A 23,992-nucleotide genomic window follows, 5' to 3' on the forward strand; every position below is an offset into this window, starting at 1 on the left:
AGAAGCCGAAAGAATGCTGTAATGGGCGTGTCGTAGTGAGGATGCGCGCGTCGTGAGAGATAACATGCATATAAACATTCACCACGAGAAATGTTGCAAACTATATTGATGCAGTTATCAGGAAATTATAAATGAGACACATATACAATGACACACGTGCTGTAGTGTGGACGCGCGTGTCATGGCAACATGAAGTTGGTTCAACTCTTTAAAATGAGGGATTTACAACATTCACGACGAGAAATGTCAGCAAACTGGACTGAAGCAGATATCAGGTAAGTTAGCTCGTTACTTACTGGGTTGAAATGGAGATCATTCAGCAGCATAAAAGAATATCGCGTCACGTGCTCATTTGAGCTATAATAAACGAAAATACCTGCGCGTCATCCCAACAAGATATATCGTTCAGCTCCTCAAAATGCGTCACAATCTCCTTTATAATCTTATCATAAACAAAAAAGCACGCGAGTGGTTCTTGGAGAGAGAAATAATATATAATATGCAAACTTCAGACGCTGCGTAGAAGAGAGGGCGGGACTTTCAATAGGTCACGTGTCTTTCCGGGACCATCAGAAGCCGGGTAATCATGGCAGTGTGAATGAATAAAAAATATAAGGATCCCGGAAAAATCCCGGATGCCTTTCCTGTGTATTTTACGGAATGTCTGTGTGAAAAGGGCTCTACTCACATATGTACTCTGGGGACATCAAAGATTTATTTTACATTTTTAAAAAGTCTTGTGAAATGTTTCCTTTAAGTATTACTGGTATTTAATTATTTTTCAAGTGCATTGAAGTACTACTCAAGTAGAACTATATGAAGAGTTTGGTTTCAAAACGCGATAAACGTTTACTGCTTAAAAAAGTTTACTGCTTTAAAGTTACTGCCAAAATCAGTATTATATCAGGTCAGTTTTTAAAAGTAAATTCTTAATTTTATGCAAAATACAATATCCGCAGTGTTATTCTGTCATCTTTTCTCCCTTTTTTCCCAAAACATGGTATACGCCACTCCTCCTTTTCTACAGAAGGCAATAAATCCGCTTCACATATTACAGCGCACCATTCCACGCAATGTAAACAAACAATGGCGCCGCGTTGAGTACACGGAATCCTAGTTTTCCTCATCTACTTTGTACTTTGTGATCAACAAACAAACAAAAGCAAAATATTACTTTAATGGCATTGATAAACCTGTGGTTGTTTTCTGTGACAGGAAAGTTGTTAGTCATCAACATCCAATAACTTAAGCGAGAGGCACTCGGGAGACAGCATCTGTGAAGTTTATGTGATTCAGGGGATCTTATGAAAAACTTCCCATTATTTTACTCAAAGTCAACGAAAATCAAGCAGGACCAAAACATTTTAACAGCGGATCGCTTTGAAAAATGTTAAGCGACGTCGTCAAGTATATGTATAACTAAATGAATATAACATGGCAAAGATGAATGCACATTTTTATATTGATTGAATAGATTTATAGCATTTTGAAAAAAAATTATTAGTTTTTATAATAAATATTTGAAAATCAAGTTATGGATTTGAATTTTTTATGTTTTATAACCTAAAGATGCTATGTGAAAGTATGTAACAGAAAATAGTGGTTTTCATCTTGTCACTTTCTTGGTATAGAAAACACATTTTACCGAAATTTGTCAGAATGGATTTATTGCGTTTTGGAACCAAACTCTTCATATACTTTTCATTAGTATATTTGTATTGCATAACATTTATAAAATACTTACTTAAAACTACTTAACTGTAGTTTTAGTACATTCAAGTATACTTCATTTTTTACCTGGGATCTTGTGTATTCTGTATTTTGCTACTTATATTGTCTGTCACTTTTTCTGTGTTTCCCCTGCTTCTATTAATGTTAAGCTGCTTTGAAACAATTACCAATTGTGAAAAGCACTATATAAATAATAATAATAAAAAAATTAACATGTTTGCTAATTTACACTTTGGATACACACTGTCTAGATGTTTTGGGGGGTGGGCATTGTTATATTATCACCTATGTAGCTTATTAGATCAGAATTTTTTTAATACTTTACTGTTGACTTAGGGTGGACAATTATTTATTTATTTTCACGCAAGAATGCTTTTTTTGTTCTTATTGTTTGGTGTTTCTCTGTTTTTAATGTTTAATTGGACTACAGATACAACAAAGATACAACTAAGAAATGATTTCAACCTTCGCCAACATTTTATTACAGTTAATTTGGTTGACCAACATGTGTTTCTTTGGGACTCAGCACGGTGTAAAATCAGGAGCCATATCTAGCTCAAGTCGCGAGCCATTGCTTGGGCAAAATCATTTTTGCGGGCCTGGCAGTGAGGTAAAGCAGCCAGCATGTGAAGAAGGAGAACAGTTGCCTTATCTTTGCAACTTGAGACTTCTAGCAAAGGCTTGCTTATTGTTGCTTTATTCGTGCTGTACCCCATTTTCATCTGCAGTTTGTCTGTTTCATCTCACAATTTGGCTTTTTCGACATTAAGCTGGGCATCCTGGTCACGCACAAAGGAGTTTGTAAACCTTGTCCACGGGTCTGACAGCGTGGAAAAAACTTCGCAATCTGTGGCTGCTTGTGCAACAGTTCATGCGTGAAGGTGAGCAGCATTTTTTATGCATTTTATGTATTTTGATCTTACAAGATGTGCTTTAACCAGGGAATATAATCATTGTATTAATATTCATAACTGTCTGCCGATTTTTATTTCAAAAAATTGGCAGACAGTTATAAATATTAATGCAATTATTCCCTTCCCTTGTAAGTAATCCAGCTAAACGAATGTGCTTAATAGTCTTATTGTTGTTAGTGTCTGGGAATGTATTGTCTAACCCAGGCCCTTCTGATGCTTCCAACATGCTCCTCTGACTGAATTAAAATCTAGGTCAGGACTGGGTTTTATTCATTTAAATGTCCGTAGTCTGTTGCCAAAATTAGATATGGTATACATTTGGGCTAGAAATACGCAGATGTCAGAGTTATATTTGAATCTTGGCTAAATAAATGTAGTATTTCTGGATATAAGGTTTTTAGAGCTGATAGACCAAAAAATGTGTTACTCTAAACTTCTATTGCCAAGCAGTATGAATTATTAGCTCTAAATTTATCTGTGTCTAAGAACATGCAGCTTACCATAGCTGGTTGTTATAGACCTCTGTCGGCAACTGATACTTTACACTCATTAATGAATTCGTTGGATTCCCAAGGTTTTTTCCCCTAGGACTTTTTTCCTCCTGCCTAAAAAATGCAGGAGGTTTTTCTCCTAGGGAGTTTTTTCAACCTTGAGGAGTCAGCCGACATTGGCTTAACTTAGCACCCTCTTTTATACATTACATCAGTGACACGCTTGCTTGTAAAGCTTATTCATAGCCGCTGTATTTTGCTACCTATGTTGTCTGTAGATTTTTCTGTGTTTTCCCCTGCTTCTATTAATGTAAAGCTGCTTCGATACAATTACCTATTGTGAAAAGCGCTATATAAATAAAATTGAATTGAACTGATTTTGTTAGGTGATTTCAACTTAAACTGGATGCATACAATATCCGACCATTTTAAAGTGCTTTGTGATAATCTAAATCTTTTTCAATTAGTTGATTCACCTACTAGGTCTAACTCAAAATCTATGGAAAATCTACTTAAAAATATCTTGTCATTACTAATGTTCCACATACATACTCATCAGTTTCTGTATTTGCTAATGATATCAGTGACCACTGTGTTGTGGCAACTGTAGAAATATGAAGTTAATTCAGCAAAATCCCAAAATTATTACGAGGCGTTTCATTCGTAACAAGCATTTTTATACGATCCTTCTCAAATTGATTGGGATAAAATTGTTTAAATACTGGACGTTGATTGCACATTGGATTATTGTTTATAATAATTAATAATGTTAATCATTAATAAGCACACACAGAAGGATAAACAGGAACAGGCAATGGTCGAGTCAGGCAGATAACAATCGTGAAAGACAGGCAGAGTTCAAGGGCAGGCAGCAAACAATCCAAAATACTAAATAACAGTCCAAGGTCAATACACAGATCCGTAATAGTAATTCAGAAAAACGCTCAGTAATGATCACCGTGGCAAATCAAGACTTCGCATCAGGATGCATTTGGGGAGAGCTTAAATAGAGTATATGAATGAGCTTCAGGTGGCAGTGTGATCAGACCCAGGTACATGGCCCTATGGGAAATGTAGTTTATAATGGAAACGACTAGAATTCAGGTGATGGCTTCCTCTGTCGACCCGGAGGATGCGGAGAAGCAGCTTAATTCGAGGATATCATCCGCGTTGACCCAAGATAGTTCCTCCAGACCAGGGACGTGCACAGACATTTTGAGGGGCAGGGGCTCAAGTGAAATAAAGGGCACTTGTCATAATTATGTATTTTTTTCTTTTGTTAAACAAAAAGCATGTATATATTAATGCAATTCTGACTTCCTTTTTAAAAAATTTATTTAAAAGTTAATTAATTTTATCTTCCTCAAACTCACGCAATTGTTTCATTTTCAAAAGATGTCTACAAAATAATCAGTTCACAGAGAAACCATGTTCTCCTTAGTATTCTAGGCTTATAGAGCATCAAAGGAAACCATTACACAATGTGCATGTTTTGAAAACATTAAATTACACATTAATTATAAATTTGTTAAAATGCTAAAAACAAAGTTGTGACTGCTGAGTTAGTGCTACATGCCAATAAATTCTATAGCGTTTGGAAGAAGTTCTATTAGTTAACAATTAGTTGTTACTCAAAATCTGTATTTTTGTCTGATAAGGGCTCAAAATATAAGGTCTGTTTACTAATGTGAGCTTCTGGCATGAGCCTCAGAGCAGAGCCAATCAGAGCAGAGCTCAACATTATTATTCATGACCCTTTCAAATAGGGCAAAAATAGACAATTTTTATTCAAATGACAAATTCTAGGGTTGTAATGGACATGTAAAAACGTTTCTAGATAATTTTTGCACTTAATAAAGTGCCTAACTGTCAAAGAACAATTTCAGATATTATGGCAACACATCCTTTGGCACCTTTAATCTTAGGTTTCATGTTTATTAGGGTTACACATGTCAGAAACCACAAATATATTAGGCCTATTTTATTTGTATTTTATATTTTACTATTTTGTGATGTCAGTGAAAATTCAGACTGGGCAAGTAAAATACTGAACCATCAGATTTCTTCCCAGTCTCCCCAGCACTCCAGTATAACACATTATAGGCTACTTATTTAACAGCCATTACAAAAAAAAAACGCAAACAAAAATAGCTTACTACTGTAGTTAGCAATTTCATTTATTGTTTGTGCTTTATTACTTTATGAGCAGTCTGTTTAAACTACATACACTATACTGTTACAAGTTTGTAACCCTTCAGCTTAATATGGGATTGTCGTGGAAAACAATGTCCCTGAATCGTTATGTGTAACAACGTGTCCCATATTTTGTGCATAAAACTGTTAATATAAGAATGTTTTCTTCCTCACACACTTACCGGTAGCTGCCTGCATAATCATGCACATGATCGCGACTCGTTCAGGCTGAGCTTTGGCACTTACAAGCGCGAATGCAGCCTACACGACTATAGACTAAACCAATCATAAAGCGAAGTAGGTTAGAGAGGCGGGACTTAGGAAAGGTAAAGCCAACCATATTAGCGATGTGAGTTTTGGAGGCGGGACTCATCTGTTAACTGTTTGTGTACCACAAATAGCGCTAATTTTCTTTTTAAAAGAGTTTAAATCTCATTTAAATGATTCCTGAATAAATTCAAGGTAAATTTAAATAAGTAAACACAAGAAACAAACAGACATCAGTTGTGAATAAAAATCATATTATTTTTAAAAAATAAAAAAGCACCCCAGAAAAAAAGGGCACTTTCTCTCCAGGAATAAAAAGGGCAGGTGCTCAAGCCCCCTTTGATGTCTATGTGTGCACGTGCCTGCTCCAGACCATACCCCTCCCAATCTACCAGGTAGTGTAAGGTACCTCCACCGGTCTGGAGTCGAGTAACTCCCGGACCAAGTAAGCCTCCTCGCCACTGATGAGTAGAGGTGGAGTTCTGTGTCTCGGTTATCCACTCCAACTCTCCTCCAGGGCCAACAGTGGGTTTAAGCAAGGAAACATGAAAGGTAGGAAAAATACGATAATTAGTGGGTAAATCTAGACGGAATGACACTGGAGTAATATGTTTGAGAATTTTGAAAGGACCCACAAACCTGGGACTGAGTTTCCTGCAGGTGAGTCATAGACGGATGTCCCTAGTGGATAACCAAACCCACTGTCCTGGAGTATATGCTGGGTTGGGACGGCGATGACGGTTGGCTTGTCGTCTGCGAACAGCACGTAGTAGGTGAACATGAACTGTCTCCCATACCTCCTCGCTGCGTTGACACCATTCATTCACCGATGGGACATCAGATGGTTCTTCTGACCAGGGAAACATAGGTGGTTGATAGGCCAAAATGCACTTGAACGTGGTTAGACCGGTAGCTGGTTTCTGTGGGGAGTTTTGTGCGTACTCAGCCTATAATAAATATTTGCTCCAATCGGATTGGTTGTATTGACAGTAAGATCTGAGGAAACGTGTGAGTTATTGGTTTAAGCGTTCAGTCTGACCATTGGATTGGGGATGGTATCCTGACGTGAGGCTGATGTTACGTTCAGTTGTTTAAAAAAAGCAGCCCAGACTCTGGATGTAAATTGGGGACCCCTATCTGAAACTATATCCTCTGGTATATCATAAAAACGAAAGACAGTCACACAGAATTAAAGCAGTTTCTATAGCACTGGGCAGCTTTGGCAGAGGTATTAGTCTACATCCCTTAGAAAAGCGGTCAATGATGGTAAGTATGACAGTCTTGGGAATTAGAGAGACCAGTAATGAAATCAATGGAAATATGGGACCAAGGTCGTTGTGGCGTCGGTAGAGGTTGTAGTAGTCCTGCAGGCAGTTGACATGGGGTTTTAGAAGTGTTGCATATATGACATTCCTTCACAAATTTAGTGGTATATGTGGACATTGTGGGCCACCAGAACCGGTGAGAGAGGAGATGGAGTGTGGCTGTAATACCTGGGTGCCGGGAACTAGGGTCAGAGTGAACGTGCTGGAGTAGTCTATCTCTCAAGGTTTCAGGCACAAATTTTCGATTGAGAGGGCATTCGGATGGTAACTGGCTTTGGCTGTTGATTTGATTAATCTCTGTTATGATATCCCACTGAACCGGTGTGACTAGAAGAGCTTCGGGTATGATTTCTTCTGCCTGGTCGGATTTGGGTGATTCATCAGTTTGGCATGAAAGTGCATCAGCCTTGGTATTTTTAGATCCAGGTCTGTAAGTGATGACAAAGTTCATTTGAGTAAAGAACAGGGCCCACCTGGTTTGTCGAAGGTTGAGGCGTTTGGCTGAGCGTATGTACCCTAAATTCTTGTGATCTATAATGATCTATAATAATGGATGTTTAGCCCCCTCCAACCAATGTTTCCACTCTTCCAGTGCTAATTTCATGGCCAAGAGTTCACAATTTCCCACATCTTAATTTTTTCTCTGCTGACTACAACTTTCTAGAAAAGAAAGCACAGGGAAACAATTTAGCTGGGTATCCGTGTCGTTGAGAGAGGATTGCTCTTATGCCAGTATTCAATGCATCTACTTCTATGATAAATGGAAGTTCTGGATCTGGATGATGCAATATAGAAGCAGAGGTGAAGCGTGTTTTAAGCTCATCTAATGCTAGCTGAGCCTCACAAGACCAAGGGAGATGTGAAGTTGAACGTTTAGTCATGGCAGTTAAAGGTGCTGCCACAGTGCTGAATAAATATTTTAAAGAAATTGGCAAACCCCAGAAATCGTTGTAACTCTTTGAGTGTGTGTGGTCAGGGCCAGTCCAACACTGCCTTCACTTTAGTTTCATCCATAGCGACTCATTATTGACTGATGATATATCCAAGGAAAGGTGTAGATGTGTGATGGAACTTCCATTTCTCTGCTTTGGCATAGAGTTGATATTGATTGAGATGTTTGAGAATGGATCTTACATGTTGGATATGTAAGGGCATGACGAAGTATTCATAGTGACCAGTAGACGTTGAGAAAGTGGTTTTCCATTCGTCACCCTCCTTGATGCTTATTAAGTTGTAGGCACTTTGGAGGTCGAGCTTGGTGAAGTACTTTGCCTGTCGAAGTTGTTTTAATGCTGCAGGAACTAAAGGTAAGGGATAATGACATTTGACAGTAATATCATTTAGTCAACAATAGTCAATGCAATGCCTGAGGCTGCCATCCATTTTCTTGACAAAAAAGAAACCGGCTGAAGCAGGAGAGCTAGAGGGTCTGATTAAACCTTTTCTCAGTTCTTCTTCGATATAATCCTCCATGGCCTCTGATTCGGGTTGTGACAAGGGAAAAAGAGAGAGTAGCACCTGGTATAAGTTCGATAGCGCAGTCACTGGAGCTATGGGGTTGTAACTGAACTCATTAGTTGACTCGGGGTTCGTTGGCAAAGGGTTTACAGGCTTTAAGCAAGGTTATTTGTTAGACTGATCCCCACTGAGTGATTTGCCCCTGTTCCCAAGAGACTTGTGGATTATGTTTTTCAAGCCAAGGCAATCCCAGAACAATCGAATTTTGAGGAGAGGGGATCACATAGAAATGAATGGCTTCCCCCCAGATAGCAGACGGACTCGGCCCGAATGTGGCCTCATGATGGCACTGCTGGCGTGCTGCCGGCAACGGCATGCAACATGTCAGCCAAGTATGGGCCAGGTGTGGCAATGATGGCACTGGATCCATGATGGCAGATAACATTTGGGCCAGTTGTGGGTGGGAGGTATGTGGCCCAGATCAGTGTAGTGATTCTGGCCCAGATCAGTCTAGTGATTGTAAGCCACATTTTGAAATACTGTGTTTTATAATAAATAATTATACGAATTGAAGGATTTTCAGGCTATCTTAATCTTAATGTTAATTGAACCTTTATTAAATAAAATGTTAGTTTTGTATTAAAAGAAGCTAATATTGGACAATAATGTGTGTCTACATTTTAATCACATAAACATGCCTTCAGATCATGGGTCAAAATTATTTGTTCAAATGACCCTGAACTTCCAGAAGATTTTTTTCTGAATTTAAAAGTTTTAATAACGTTGCTTTGAGAAGCACATAGATCGATTCGATTTAAACTTGCTTTTGCACGATTTTCATTGTAGCAGGAGTTTATTCCTGCTGAAGATTTCTGACTTCAATGACTAAGTAAAACTATCATTGTGTACAATCAGATGTTAGATACTGTAGAAATACACGATATGTTTCACTGCGCTTTTGCCTGTGTTAAAAAAGATCAAATCTTTGTGCCAGTTAACCTTCGCATTACGTTTAGGATGCACAGTTTATTTATGCAGTGCAACAAGAACCTACACGCGGATGACATCAAAGTACTGCGAGAGCGACTGGAAGGATTATGGGCAGGATTCTGATTTCAAATCGCTCTCGCGTTATTTTAACGTCATGCGTTTGTCAGTTCCTGCAACGCAGCATTTATTTGAACACCTTGTCAGAAATTATTGAGATGGCCAATCAAATTAAAAAATGTGAGTGTCATGATTTCAGTCTTACCGGTTTGCTGTGTGCCTGTTTTCCTTTGTTGTCATGTATGTTTGTATCACTTATCCATGTGCGCGTCTTTCACAGGTGTTCCCGTTTGCTGTGATTTCCTCACTGACGTCATCTTCACCTCAAGCTTGTTTGATCCCCAATCGGCAGTAGTATATAACTCTCTCGTTCCCTTCATTGAATGTACTAGGGGTGCTTCTGATGCATTTCGCCATCCCGTCCTGTCCTGTCATGTTGTGTTTCCAGTTTATTCAATTATTAGTCTGTGTTATCTGCTGTCTCGTCCTTGCAGAATTCCAGCCGTCACGCTTCTTCAGTCTTCCCAGTTCTACAAACTGTCTGCTCATGAACTAGTTCGTCTTCGCTGTGGAGAGATTGGATTACTTTGAGTTTCAGTCAATTCATCATCTGCTACACACAGCTGAGTCGTCTCTCATTCCCTGGACATTTACCACCGTCACCAGAGCTCTGTCACTGACCATCTCCAGCAAACTGAACAGTTTGTTGCGCTATATAGCGCTGATATTGATTACCATCACTAACTGTGTTTCTCCTCTATATCACAGCTCTGGACTGTTGCTGTTGACGAGCTGTCCCTTTTGGGTTGTGCCGTGGTCCGGTTCGCCGTATAATTCCACGGAGGATTAATTTCCCCCCTTCCTAGTAACTCCCGTGACGCGGCGCTCACGGGAGTGGCCTACGTGTCCTGCCCCGTATCGGGGTTCCCCAGCCTTCACCCTGAACCGACATTGCCAGGGAAATTCTACGAGCTCTGTTTCCCTTCCACGCCTACCTTAAGTGACTTTGGTGACTGAGAGACTTGTTGTGTGTATTCAATAAATATCCCTCTGCTCTGGAATCCTTTGTCTGTGTTTCTTACAGCGAGTGCCACTGGCCAATCACATAACAGCAGACGAGCTTTCCTGTTAACGCAAGCCGAGCGGCGGCCAATCAAATTAACCAATAGGTGGGGTTACCGTCAGGACAGGAGTAACAGTTACGCCGCGTCAATCAATCATAACGGACACAGATTGCAAAGGCAGAAGGATGAAAGATAACTAGTAAGTACCTGAACTTAAATATTTAAACTTTTTCAATCATAAAAATGTTTTTGTTTATGGGGCGGTTTCCCGGACAGGGATTAGACTAGTCCTAGACACTTTTAAGAGCTCTCCAAACTGAATACAACTTCTTGCACTGACATATCTTAAAATACATCAGTGCCCTTTGTTTTACCTCAAAATGCACACAGGTAATGTTTTAAGTAAGGCATGTTTGTTAAAACGAGTTATATTTCCTAATTAAACTAAGGCCTAGTCCTGGATTAAGCTAATCCTGGTCCGGGAAACCGCCACTAAATGTCTAACAAACGTATAAAGGCATGCAAACGTTTACGTGATTCATGTGTAATGTAATGCGTTATATTGTCCGTGTGACATAAATTGATATTAAATTAGCTGTTTTCTATAAGGTTAAGAATTACTGTTATCATATTATAATGAAGTAATCGAACATGGTTATCTGGTCTTCCTGAAGTTAGAACATTTATTTAAAAAATAATATTTATTAGAAAATGTATTTCTGTAATGTTTAATTTTATTTTTTTGTGAAAGTGTATCAGGTCTGTGTTCATCAAGACCTGAAGACTCTGGAGTGGGACAAAAGAAGGATGATGCGGTGTATATTCCAATAGACACATTAAGGTAAATTAAATATTGAGGCTCATGTTTGCATCTTTGTGTTTATATATCAAAAGATTGCTCTATATGGCTAAATAGTCACATTGTGATTTCAGTGAAAGCTGATAAATACAGAGGGCTGGACAGTGGTTTTATTCATTAGGTGAGTAAGAACTGACAATAGCCTAACATTACTTTAGTTACCCGAATTGCATTGTTGAATACAAAGGAAAATGGTAAAAATACAAATATTTTGAATATATGGAATACTGTGAAATTATTTTCTGTTAATCATCTGCTGTTTTTGCTTCAGGTAAAGAGGTGGGACAATGACGCTGACAGGACAGGAGGAGGTGACATTCAGGTAGTGACAGTACATCAGGGCCACCATTTAATTTAATGTTAATTTGTTTGCTTCCAAAATCAATACTTGACAAATCTTTAGAATTATATTTGCAAAGCTGAATTTCTCATAGGTCAGGGGTGTCCAAAGTCGGTCCTGGAGGGCCTGTGTCCTGCAGTGTTTAGCTAAAACTTCCCTCAACACACCTGCCTTAAAGTATCTGGTCTGCCTAGTTAGACCTTGATTAGCTGGATCAGGTGTGTTTGATTAGGGTTGGAATAAAACTCTGCAGAGACACCGGCCCTCCAGGATCAGGATTGGACACCCCTGTCATAGGTGGATAAAGTATGACAGCAATCGTGAAGACTTTAGAAGTCGTGCAGTATATCGTCGCTGCCCGATGAAACTCACGTATGTCCAAAACAGTTACTTTTCAGGAAGTGAAAAAAACACAGTATATCAAAAGCAGTTAAATGTAACGTTGTCATACTTGGTACGGCATCTTTACATGTAACCATATTCTTGCCAGTGTAATGATATAATCCACATTTGACCAAAATGGAGTTTAAATGGACATACGTGCATATTTTACATTAACTGTGGTCGATACACGTTCTTCCGATCATTAATTAGAATGCCCAAGTCGCGTTTCATATTGACAGATGAATACACTCAGTTTATTAAATAGCCTACGTCTTGGTTAAATACACTTACTCTATTTAATATTAATTATAAGTGTATTAAATGTCTCTTGCAAGCTATGAAGGGACAATGAATCAATACACTGACATGGTAATGCTAGACAGCAGGGGCGTCAGTTTGTGTTGAAAAGTGGTGGGGACAAAAGATCAGATAAAAAACATTATTGCAGGGCGGGGAAAATATTGAATAACGGCGCATCAAAAATGGGCATAGCGTAGGCTTGTCAACAACAAGAAAATACTCAGCATAAAACCCTCAACAATGTCGACTGCACACATGCAGGGCCGCATTAACACTGTAAGGGGCCCCTGGGCTTTACTCTTTTATGTGGCCCTTCATCCAACAGAATTGCAGCCTAGATTCACACAATCTTTATAACCACTAAGTGCAAGTTGTCAGGCTTTTATTTTGCTGGAATAAATGGAATAACAAAATATTAAAACCATATCAGAGTGCCCACAATATACACAAATATCACTTCATAACATATGCACATAGTCCTAGCTAGAGGTGGCCCAAATAGTCTAAGATTCAATGCTTTGACAGGAGAAGCCTGATTCAAAACTGCACAGTCAATCGTCGCAGATGTGTTATAAAATGAGGATCATTTAAAGGTGCAGTGTGTAAATTTTAGCAGCATCTAGTGGTGAGGTTGCGAATTGCAACCAACGGCTCAGTCCACTGCCCAACCCTTGCTTTTGAAATGCATTAAGAAGCTACAATAGCCACCACTGGACAAACATTTTATAGTTGGAGACAACTTAGTAAAAAAGTTTGTCCTTTAAGGGCTTCTGTAGAAACATGGCAGCACAAAATGGCAACTTCCATGTAAGGAGACCCTCAGTGTTAGTAGATAAAAACATCTCATTCTAAGGTAATAAAAACATAACGTTTCATTTTAAAAGGTCTTTATACACCACTGATAATATAGTTTTGTATATTATTTTGCATTTCTTTCAAGAGATCCTTCTAAAAATTACACACTGCACCTTTAATTTTGGCTGTATAAGAGTGCACATTATCTGATTTCACATTTAACAGCTTTCTCCCAATATAAAAAATATACATCCTATTATGATAATACTAAGTAAATAATATGTGAAAAAGTAGCTTTCAATAAATATTTTTAAAGTCTGTTAATAGCCTAAATCCCATGACAGAGCTGCACGTCCATATCCAGAAACCATTGCAAAGTCTCTTTGTTTCTGCAATTAAAAAGACAAAACAGGCAATTCTATACTTTCGTTATTTTAAAATTAATTTTAATATTTCCTTGTTTTTATTTAATTGATAGATAATTCAAAACGGTGACGTCACGCTGAACAGATCACGCTGAACAGATCACGCTGAACAGATCGTGCATCGGAGCTCCATCGAGTTCTTCATCTAAAAACCTTTTTTTACTATCTTATTCCTATTTATATAATATAACTTATTAGTTTTACCTAGGAATACTTTACCGTGACGATTATTGAGCAGTACTACCACGTGAAACTATTTATCACTAATAAACACCCAGTGTTAGCATATAGCCCGCTAGCGTCAACAAACGCTGCCAACCGAAGCTAGCATTTTCCGATCTAATGGCGGATTCATCTGATATATGCTTTTCTGACCTGTCCTCGCCTGAGCGGGAAGCTGTGGAGGAGTTGATCGGTTTGAGCAGATCCAACGCGAGCTACCGCGCCCACCTCACCCTGTCTCCGGACGTCCACACGCGACCCAGGCGTGCAGCAAACAAGCACTCCACGCAATGCAGCTTCACGGACCATGAACGAGTGAACGGAGACGCCATTGCTCAACATGAAAGCGATTGGGAAGCTGTGGAGGAGCCGCTGCCCGGGTTTCGCAGATTCAGCATGCCCCACATCACCTTGGACCCAGATGTTCGCAGGCGACTAAGGAGGCGTGTCACAACCGAACACCCCATGCGATGCAGCTCCGCGGAGCGCGCTCGGGTAAACGAAGACGCCATCGCCCAGCATGAAAGCGGTAAGACTCCGCTTGTTATTGTAACATTTACTACTTGCCACATGTATAGTTTAGCTTCTGCTGTTAGCATAGAGGGGTTTACATGCACTAAGTGTATTGAAGTATTAAGATTAACTGAGAAGGTTGCTGAACTAGAATCGCACATCCGAACGCTAGTTGAGGATAGCAAAACCGCTAATGTTACTGTTGTAAATACTGTATCGAGCGAAAAGACTAATGGCTCGGTTCCGACATCAGATGCTAATGTAAACACTTCAAATACTGTATCGAGCGCGCATAGTGTTTATCAAAATACACATGGCTCGGTTCCGACATCAGAGTCAAATCGGCGGTCTAACTGGGTGACTGTCAGGCGGCATAGTCATATACCGGGTCCATCTAAGACCCATAACGTTACGGTAATTTCTAACAGATTCGATCCCCTAAGGAGTACATCAGCTGAAACACCTGTTAAAAGTGCCCTGGTCATTGGAGATTCTATACTCAGGAACACTAACATTGAGGCACCAAACACCCTAGTCGACTGTATACCGGGAGCCAGAACGTCTGACATTAGATCCAAACTTAAAGTGCTGGCTAATGCAAAGCGGAAGTTTTCTAAGATTGTTATTCACGCCGGCACAAATGACACCAGACTCCGACAGTCGGAAATCACCAAAGATACTATTAAGGAGATGTGTGAAATTGCAAAAACAATGTCAGACAATGTAATATGCTCTGGTCCCCTCCCCGCCAACCGGGGAGATGAAACACATAGTAGATTAGTGTCTCTAAATGGCTGGATGTCAAAGTGGTGCCCTCAGCATAATGTAGGGATTATAGACAATTGGAAACATTTCTGGGGGAGACCATTCCTCCTAACCCGAGATGGCCTTCATCCGACATCAGAAGGAAGTGCTATACTTACCAAAAATCTGATTAATAGTCTTAATTCTGATATAGTCTGACTATCCAGGGCCCAGGTCAGAAAAAAGACGGATCAGCTTAACCGTCCGTCTGTCAGCTGGCATGATATGTCAAGATCACATATATCCCAGCACTTCGAGTCGATCTCACCAGAAACTCAACACATTTCAACTGTATCTGTCCCCCGAACAAGCAAATACAGAGCACCGCTTGCCACATCACGTACAAATTTGATTAACATAAAATTAGAAAACAATACATTACCAGATGAACCTCAAATGTTAAAATTCGGCCTTCTTAACATTAGATCGCTTACCAATAAAGAACCTATTGTTAATGAAATAATTAATGACCAAAACTTAGATGCACTCTGTTTAACAGAAACCTGGCTTAAAGCAGACAACTAGATTAGTTTAAACGAATCCACCCCACAAGACTATTATTATAAACACGAACCTCGATTAAAGGGGAGAGGGGGCGGTGTAGCTACAATATACAACAACATTTTTAAAGTTAACCAAAAATCTGAACTAAAATTTAATTCATTTGAACTAATGTTATTAAATATGGAAATAACTGATCGTAACAACAAACAGCTTTCTTTTGTCTTAGCTACAATCTATAGACCTCCGGGCCACCATGCAGATTTCCTTAAAGAAATAGCAAATTTCCTGTCTGAGCTTGTAGTCACTGTAGATAAAGCTCTTATCGTTGGTGATTTTAATATTCATGTGGATAACTCAAAAGATGCATTAGGACATGCGTTTATGGATGTTCTAAATTCTCTCGGTATTAAACAAAACGTGTCAGGGCCCACGCATACTCGTAAGCACACATTAGACTTAATTCTGTCACTCGGACTCAATATTAATGACATCGAAATATCACCTCAGAGTGATGCAGTTTCTGACCATTACCTTGTGTCATACACTGTACTTCTAGATAGGATCACTCAATCCACAACATCCTACCGACTAGCCAGAACAATAATTTCCACCACTAAAGATAGCTTTATTAGCACTATTCCAGACCTGTCCCAAATGAAACATGTAGCAGATAACTGTGACGATCTAGATACTGTAATAGAAAACCTGAACAATGTCTGTTCTAACACACTGGATGCCGTTGCTCCCATTCGAAAAAAGAAAATCAAAGAAAAACCGCCAGCTCCATGGTATGACCATCACACCGCTGCTCTTAAAAAGGCAGCTAGAAAAATGGAAAGAAATTATAGAAGCACAAAGTTAGAGGTATGGCGTGCAGCATGGACAGATAGTGTTAAACACTACAGACAGGCTATAAAAATGGCCAGATCAACCTATCTCAGTACGCTTATTAAAGAAAATCATAACAACCCTCGCTTCCTCTTTAGCACAGTCGCAAAACTGACAAGAAACAAAGAACAAACAGAAACCAATAGTAAACTTCAACACAATAGTAACGATTTCATGAACTTCTTTTCTAACAAAATTACGGCTATTAGGGAAAACATCGTAACTACCCAAGCAGCCATCACTCTACCCATTAGTTCACTAAACACTAGATTACCATATGAACATCTTGATTCATTTAAACCTACTACAATAGATGAGCTCTCTAAACTAGTCACATCATCCAAATCATCGTCCTGTATATTAGACCCCGTTCCCACAAAACTACTTAAAGAGGTATTCCCTGTAGTGTCAACCCCGGTACTACAAATCTTTAACTCATCGCTAGAAATAGGATACGTTTCAACAGCTTTCAAGCTAGCAGTTATTAAACCGCTGATTAAAAAACCACAGCTTGATCAGGGAGAGCTTAATAACTTTAGACCAATCTCAAATCTCCCTTTTCTTTCGAAAATATTAGAAAAGGTAGTGGCAAGCCAGTTACGCACATTCTTGACAAATAATAGTACGTATGAAAAGTTCCAATCAGGATTCAGGCCCCACCATAGCACAGAGACAGCGCTGCTTAGAGTTACAAATGACCTCATGTTAACATCCGATCGTGGTGAAATCTCAATCCTTATATTACTAGACCTTAGCGCAGCCTTTGACACAATAGATCACACAATCTAACTCAATAGACTAGAAAACTATGTTGGTATCAGTGGTCAGGCGTTAGCCTGGTTTAGGTCGTATCTAACCAATCGCTATCACTTTGTTTATGTAAATGAGGAAGAGTCATATCACTCCCTGGTCAAATATGGTGTACCGCAGGGATCAGTTTTAGGTCCTATCCTGTTCTCGTTATATATGTAACCCCTAGGAGACATTATCAGGAAACATAACATAAGTTTTCACTGCTATGCGGATGATACCCAGCTTTACATCCCCTCACATCCCAGCGAAACCCACACGTTTTCTAAGCTAGCAGACTGCATTAGCGATGTTAGTGACTGGATGGCACATAACTTTCTTAAGCTGAACTCCAATAAGACAGAGATGCTTATTATTGAACCGAATCGCTACAAACATAATATGTCAGATTACAAGTTGCACATAGATGGCTGCACTGTGGTGCCATCTTCCTCGGTTAGGAACTTAGGTGTGAGGTTCGACAGCAACTTATCCTTCGATAGTCATATCGGCAACGTCTGCCGCACAGCATTCTTCCATCTTAGAAATATCTCAAAAATTCGCCACATGCTGTCTACATCTGACGCAGAGAAGCTTATCCATGCTTTTATGACCTCTAGAGTAGACTATTGTAACTCGCTACTTGGGGGATGCCATGCAAATCAGGTAAACAAGCTGCAGCTAGTTCAAAACGCTTCTGCAAGACTGCTTACTCGATCTAAGAAGTATGACCACATAAGTCCAATTCTGGCATCTTTACACTGGCTACCAGTTAATTATCGCATACAATTTAAAATATCACTTATCACCTACAAAGCCTTAAATGGCCTAGCACCCTCAAATCTTAGAAAATTAGTATCAGAATACAATCCATCACGTGCACTGCGTTCGCAAAATTCTGGTCTCTTAGTTATCCCTAAAATATCAAAAGTGTCTAAAGGTGGAAGATCCTTTTCCTACTTAGCCCCTAAGCTCTGGAATGATTTGCCAACCGTTGTCCGAGAATCAGACACAATAGATACCTTTAAATCTAGACTTAAAACTTTTCTCTTTAACAAGGCATTCACATAATTGTTTTATTAATGGTACTCATCTCACAATAGATAGCTTGAACAACCTAATAAATAAATAAACTAAATCCTCATTTTCGTCAACACTTCAAAGCATGGTAAATGCTATTAATATTCTTAAGAAAAATGTTTAATCTCTCCTTACTTGTTTACATATGTGCAGCAAACCACGAGCCGGGCATAAACTTTTAAAAACAAATGTCACGTATAAAATAGAAAAGGCTACATACAAGGAAAAGAAACGCTACTCTGTGCACATACAAACCACAATAAAAGGCCAAAACTTCAAAATTACACTAATAAATCCCCGAATCGGGCCATTAATTGCCAAGCGCAGAGGAGTGATTGAAAGTTATGTATGGCATTATGTTATCACTTGCTCGGCCCTTCTCCTGAGGTTTGTGAGTCGAGTAGGGGAGTACTGTGAAGCCCAGACAGGCATCAGGGAGATGGCTGGCGCAGTCACGTCCCCGTCTCCCCTTTACTCCCTTGATCTCCGGATTTCAATAAAGCACGATGGGTATAGATTTGTGGCGTTAAGCCCACTAGTCGGGGGAGGGACTTCAGTCCTTAAAAGGGTGTCACTGCACCCATTTCCAAAACATTCGCCGTCCCGTGCATTTTTCTCGTTCTCCCTAAACCAAACTGTGCAGAGTCTTTCACTAGGATGACGTTGTATCTTCAATACGTATATGTACATGTGTGTGTGTGTATGTATATATATGTATATATATATATATATATGTATATGTATATGTGTGTGTGTGTGTGTGTGTGTGTGTATGTATATATGTATATATAGATATGTGTGGATGTATATAGATATGTATGGATATATGTTTGTGTATGTACATGTGTATACATATGAATGGCCCCTACGCTAATTGGGTTTTGTTTTTCTTTCTTTATGTCTCGTCCTTCTCTCCGAGGACAATGAGACAAACAGACCCAGTTCCGGTAAATGTGAAAGTCGGCACACCTCTGACCCACCGGCAGACCTTCAACGTGATGCCCAGCTGATGCATGACCAACGACCACCGGCAGAACCCGCTTAACCTCCGCCTAATCTCCTTAATCGTTTCAATGTATATATAAATATATCTCCCAAGGGTTTTTCCCTCCTATGACTTTTTTTTACTTCCCCGGCTGAGCCTGGGGTTTTTTTCTCCTAGGGGGTTTTTCAACCCGGGGAGGCAGCCCTCTTGGGCTTAACTTAGCACCCTCTTCTTTACGTTACATTAGCAATACGCACGCTTATGTTGATTCATAGCCGCATCAAATTTAGCTGCTTGTGCTATCGTGTATTATGTTGTGCTATATCTGTCGTTTTTCTGTGCTTTCCACTGCTTCTATTAATGTAAAGCTGCTTTGAAACAATCACCAATTGTGAAAAGCGCTATATAAATAAAATTGAATTGAAAAAATTGAATTCAGTGTTATCTGATTAAACTATTTGTGGTTTGTGTTTTATTCCCCTGCGCATTTAGGCATTTTGCACCCATGTTCTGCACCTTATTGACTTCATTTTGTTTTTATTTTTTATACAGGTAAATTCTGATCTTATTTAAGTTCTGTAAGTTTTGGATTGCTTTCCGTTGTGTCGATGTTGCGGTGTTGCATGATATCACATTCAATTTAGCCGAACGCGCTAGGTGCTCTGCGTGATCATATTTAGGCGTTCATCAAACTAAACATCAAAAAACTGATTTTTTCGACAACTATAAGTTTTAAAATGTATTTAAAAAGGTTGCTCAACTTTTCAGAAGTTGAACTACAAAACAGGTATGCCGTTTTTTTTTTTATTTCGGTGATGACACCAAAAATATCTCTACCGAATCTGACACAATTGTCTCTCTTGTGATTTAATATTATGGTCGGTGTTAACTTTCAAATGATAGAAAAGAGATTCCTGAAACAAATGTTATAAGAATCATCAGGTGTTTCAAGTGAATACAGAGATGATCAAAGTGAAAGTAAGCAATCAGATATTTCTGTGCAAAATAATAAAGCATATATAGTGTCTATAAAATCATTAATTTCAGTGTTTTTTGTTTAAGGAATTGTATATAAAGCTTGTTTTTTATAATTTACAGTAACAAATTATATGTAATTTCTTGTCTATTATTTCCTAGCCAAGCTAAATCTCAAAATGAAATAAGATCGCTGAACTTAGCCGTGGCTTCCGAGGAAGAATCTAATTAGTTATTTATTAGATTTAGTTATCAAAAATGTTTTGTGTAAAATCGTTGTGTGCTGTTCTGTATATCTTGGCTTTAAAATGTTACGAGGAATCATTTAATGAATGTTTATATACATGTTGTCTTTCATATTAAGATAAAAACGCGTCCTCAGTTTCGTCTTTGTTCATCACTTGAAAGGCACTTGTGGTCACTTTATAAGAAAGCTGTCTGTGTTGCCTTCAGAAATGCAATAATGGATATTTCAGACAGAAATTTTAAAAAGCTCTCTAATGATTGCAGGGTAGCATACAGTAAGTGAAATATTTTCTTGCGCAGGAACTGCATTCACGCACGGACATTCAAAGCAAAGCGATTAAGCATAATTTTAAAGGGAGTATCAACTTTTTATAAAATGCGGTTGTTATTTTTTTCCGGCATCTCGGGGCCCTTCCCAGCCCGAGGCCCTGGGCTTAAGCCCAGGTAAGCCCATGCATTAATGCGGCCCTGCACACATGTAACAGTCCCTGCAACACCAGCTCAACCGAACAGTGCCTAAGCACCATACCGTAGAAAACAGCAGCGCATTTAGTCAATGATTGCAATGAATTTCATTACATATGTACAAGAAAACACACCATAAGCATACAACGCAACATATGTGACCCTGGACCACAAAACAAGTCTTAAGCATCGCTTGATTTTTCAGAACATTTTAACCGAACGCCTTCAAAAAGTGGTGGGATGTCCCCAGCGTAAATAACACAATGCTAGACAGATACTTTGTTTGCACAGTCCTACCGTAATTGAGTTACTCCTAGACTTACGTCTGGCGTCAGGGGGAACGTTTACCAAGATGAAGGAAAGATATTGTCTCACAGGCTATGTTTATTCGGCTATATCCAGTGCTGAGCTTCGATGAAACTTTACGAGACCGGCGAGACGCTTCACAGGTGGGAGATACGTGGCGTGATTGACAGCTTTGACACCAAATGGATATACGTGAAAATCAGATGACATGATTTCACAACTTTTCATTGGCTATTTAGGTATGTGACGCATACTGTATACGGAAATGAACCTGGACATTTAATCCGTCGAAAAATCTCAAAATCTGCAAAATGGACATACGTGGTTTTCATCGGACAGCGACGATATGGTTGTTCTCATAAATTGTTGTTTACTCACTCCTCTTACATTTATATTGATTTGACTTAATTTTCTTGGTAAATAATAATGGGGATATTCCCAGAGGTGGAAAAAGTACTAAAATATTGTACTCAAGTAAAAGTAAAGTTACTTTAATAATATTTTACTTAAGTAAAAGTAAAGTTACTGGTCTAAAAATCTACTCAAGTAAAAGTAAAAAGTAAATCATTTTAACTTTACTCAGAGTAAAAGTTACTTTTTTTTACAGTGTTGAGAGGTGGAGGATTTTAGTATAGTTTAAAAACGACAAGGGAATATAAATCTTAAACTAGTTGTTTTTAATTGTAGGAACATCTTTACAATTAAAGTGCAATAACAAAAAGTTAATAAAATAAAAAGCTTTTTTAAACTAAGAAACATTTATGGAATTATTTAATGATTTTACATGTGAGTTATGCACTTTTGCAGGTGGTCAGCAGCTAGTAAATACAATCACTATAGTAAGGTTGTAATTGATGTATTGCTGGTAACATACATTATTTTATTAAACAATATATCTAGTTTAAATGAAAATATAATGAGATGAGTGCCACGTCATACTTTTGACACGTTTCTTGTCTTCTAGCTTCCCTGACCTGGGTACCTGATGTCAGACCTTGTCTCTCTCTCTCTCTCTCTCTCTCTCTCTCTCTCTCTCTCTCTCTCTCTCTCTCTCTCTCTCTGCAGTGTCTAATGACCTGCGCATTCTCGAGGACGTTCTGAAGTTGTGTTTGACTTGATGCGAAGCTGCTAGACTGCGGAGGAGATAACCAAGAAAACAAGATAACCACTGTTTTTTTAATTGTTCAGAAATCTCGTTTTTTGGTTGTGCATTCCAATTAATTTCAATTCAACTGCAGTTGGTTTGTTTTGATTTAAACCTTCATAACTTAAAAAAGACAGCTAAGTAGCACCATAAAACAAAATAATAACATGATAACATAATAATAAACATGTTTTGAGAAAAAATTTAAAAAATGGATTTATCTCGTTTTGCAACGAAACTCTTCATATATTAAGTACATGCTTAGAACATATCTCATTTGCTCATTGGCTTTGTATCTAAATGAAAAGTACCTCTTTAAGGTCTAAGCTATGTTTCATTTTATTTAGACATTCAACGCAGACATTTTCATCCAAAGCAAGAAAACAGAAACAGTTAATCCTAAAAGGTTCATCTTCTAATTCTATATCTAACTGTCTGTTTTGAAGTATATTTTTATGCTTTTAATTACTTTATTATATGGCTTTTGCTTCATAACAATTATTGATTTGCATCTGTTTTCTTTTATATAACAGTGGGCTGCTGTAATGTTTACATCTATGGAAAGAGGAGCTGAGAAGAAAAGAGAGGCTGGAAAGCAGTACTTCTTGTTGAGGACAATCCTGAATAGGAACACTTTCTCATACACCTAGATTATTATTAGTGTTTGATTTTTTTTTTCATTTTTATTAATTGTACTGTTTTAATTTTTCATTTTATTTGAAATTACCTTAGATTCATGCTAATACTTTAACTGAAACTTGTATCGTTTCTGGCTGGCTGTAGAGTTGGTTTCAAATACACATGAAGTTTTTAATTAACTAACTTTTAAGTCAGTTTGGTTTAAACTTGTATTTACCCATGGTAATTCATTTACATTTCAATTCATGCTAGTATATTAATTTCAATGAAAACTTCTGTATTTGTGTATAGCTGGTAATTTGGCAAACTACATTTCACACATCAATGTAACTGTCACAAAGGTTTTTTTATTATCAGTTTGTTCTAAACTTTTGTTTGTTTACTAAGGATGAAATTGCTTTGTAATTTAAGTTGTTGGTGTTAGATTCATTCCAATAATGTATTTGAACAAACTAGTATTTTTGTTTTTTGCTGGCAGTTTATACTAGAAGAGTTTTAACACATACAATGTTGTAGTGTTATTGACTTGTTGTTATTGATTAATAAAAAGGCAAACAATTTGAAAGTAATTTTTCGTGTGATTTATTTATTAATATAATTTGGGCAAGATTAGTCTGAGTTACGGCTCAGTTATGGAAGTTCTGGTTAAATGCTGGTTTTAATATGGTTGACCTATGGCTGAGAACTGGTACCGATGTTAGAACCTGTTCTGGCCCAGGTTTGGGCTGATTATGGGCTTTTATCTGGCAGAGACATGGGCCAGTTATGGGCAGAGGAAAAACTGGTTGTGTGGGCCGGAGCTGGGCCGGAACAAAATTGCTATCTGGGCCTGTGTAGAA

The 23,992-nt window shown here is 38.4% G+C and overlaps 1 protein-coding gene and 1 long non-coding RNA gene across 4 annotated transcripts in view; one reads left to right on the plus strand and one right to left on the minus strand.

Moving 5' to 3' along the window:
• Positions 1-10,095, minus strand: part of sh3bp2 (SH3-domain binding protein 2) — a 34,022-nt gene extending 23,927 nt beyond the window's left edge. The window contains exons 1-2 of one of the 2 annotated variants that reach the window (XM_073874015.1): positions 9,632-10,095; positions 6,006-6,446 (exon numbers count right to left, since the gene is read on the minus strand). The gene's annotated coding sequence lies outside the window, so the exon portion shown is untranslated. Of the gene's footprint in view, positions 1-6,005; positions 8,574-9,631 lie in introns of those variants that run through there. The other variant, XM_055209137.2, reaches the window with a different exon arrangement.
• A 315-nt stretch (positions 10,096-10,410) lies between these two features.
• LOC129447413 (uncharacterized) lies at positions 10,411-23,700 on the plus strand. 2 transcript variants are annotated; one of them, XR_008645466.2, is made up of 6 exons: positions 10,411-10,689; positions 11,242-11,331; positions 11,407-11,470; positions 11,621-11,671; positions 22,436-22,920; positions 23,048-23,700. It is a non-coding gene; the product is annotated as an uncharacterized lncRNA (long non-coding RNA). The 2 variants fall into 2 exon arrangements; XR_008645465.2 differs by having other exon boundaries at positions 11,424-11,470.
• Positions 23,701-23,992: the final 292 nt, after the last annotated feature.

Source organism: Misgurnus anguillicaudatus, chromosome 12 (assembly GCF_027580225.2).
Source record: "Misgurnus anguillicaudatus chromosome 12, ASM2758022v2, whole genome shotgun sequence".
Lineage (NCBI taxonomy): Eukaryota > Metazoa > Chordata > Actinopteri > Cypriniformes > Cobitidae > Misgurnus > Misgurnus anguillicaudatus.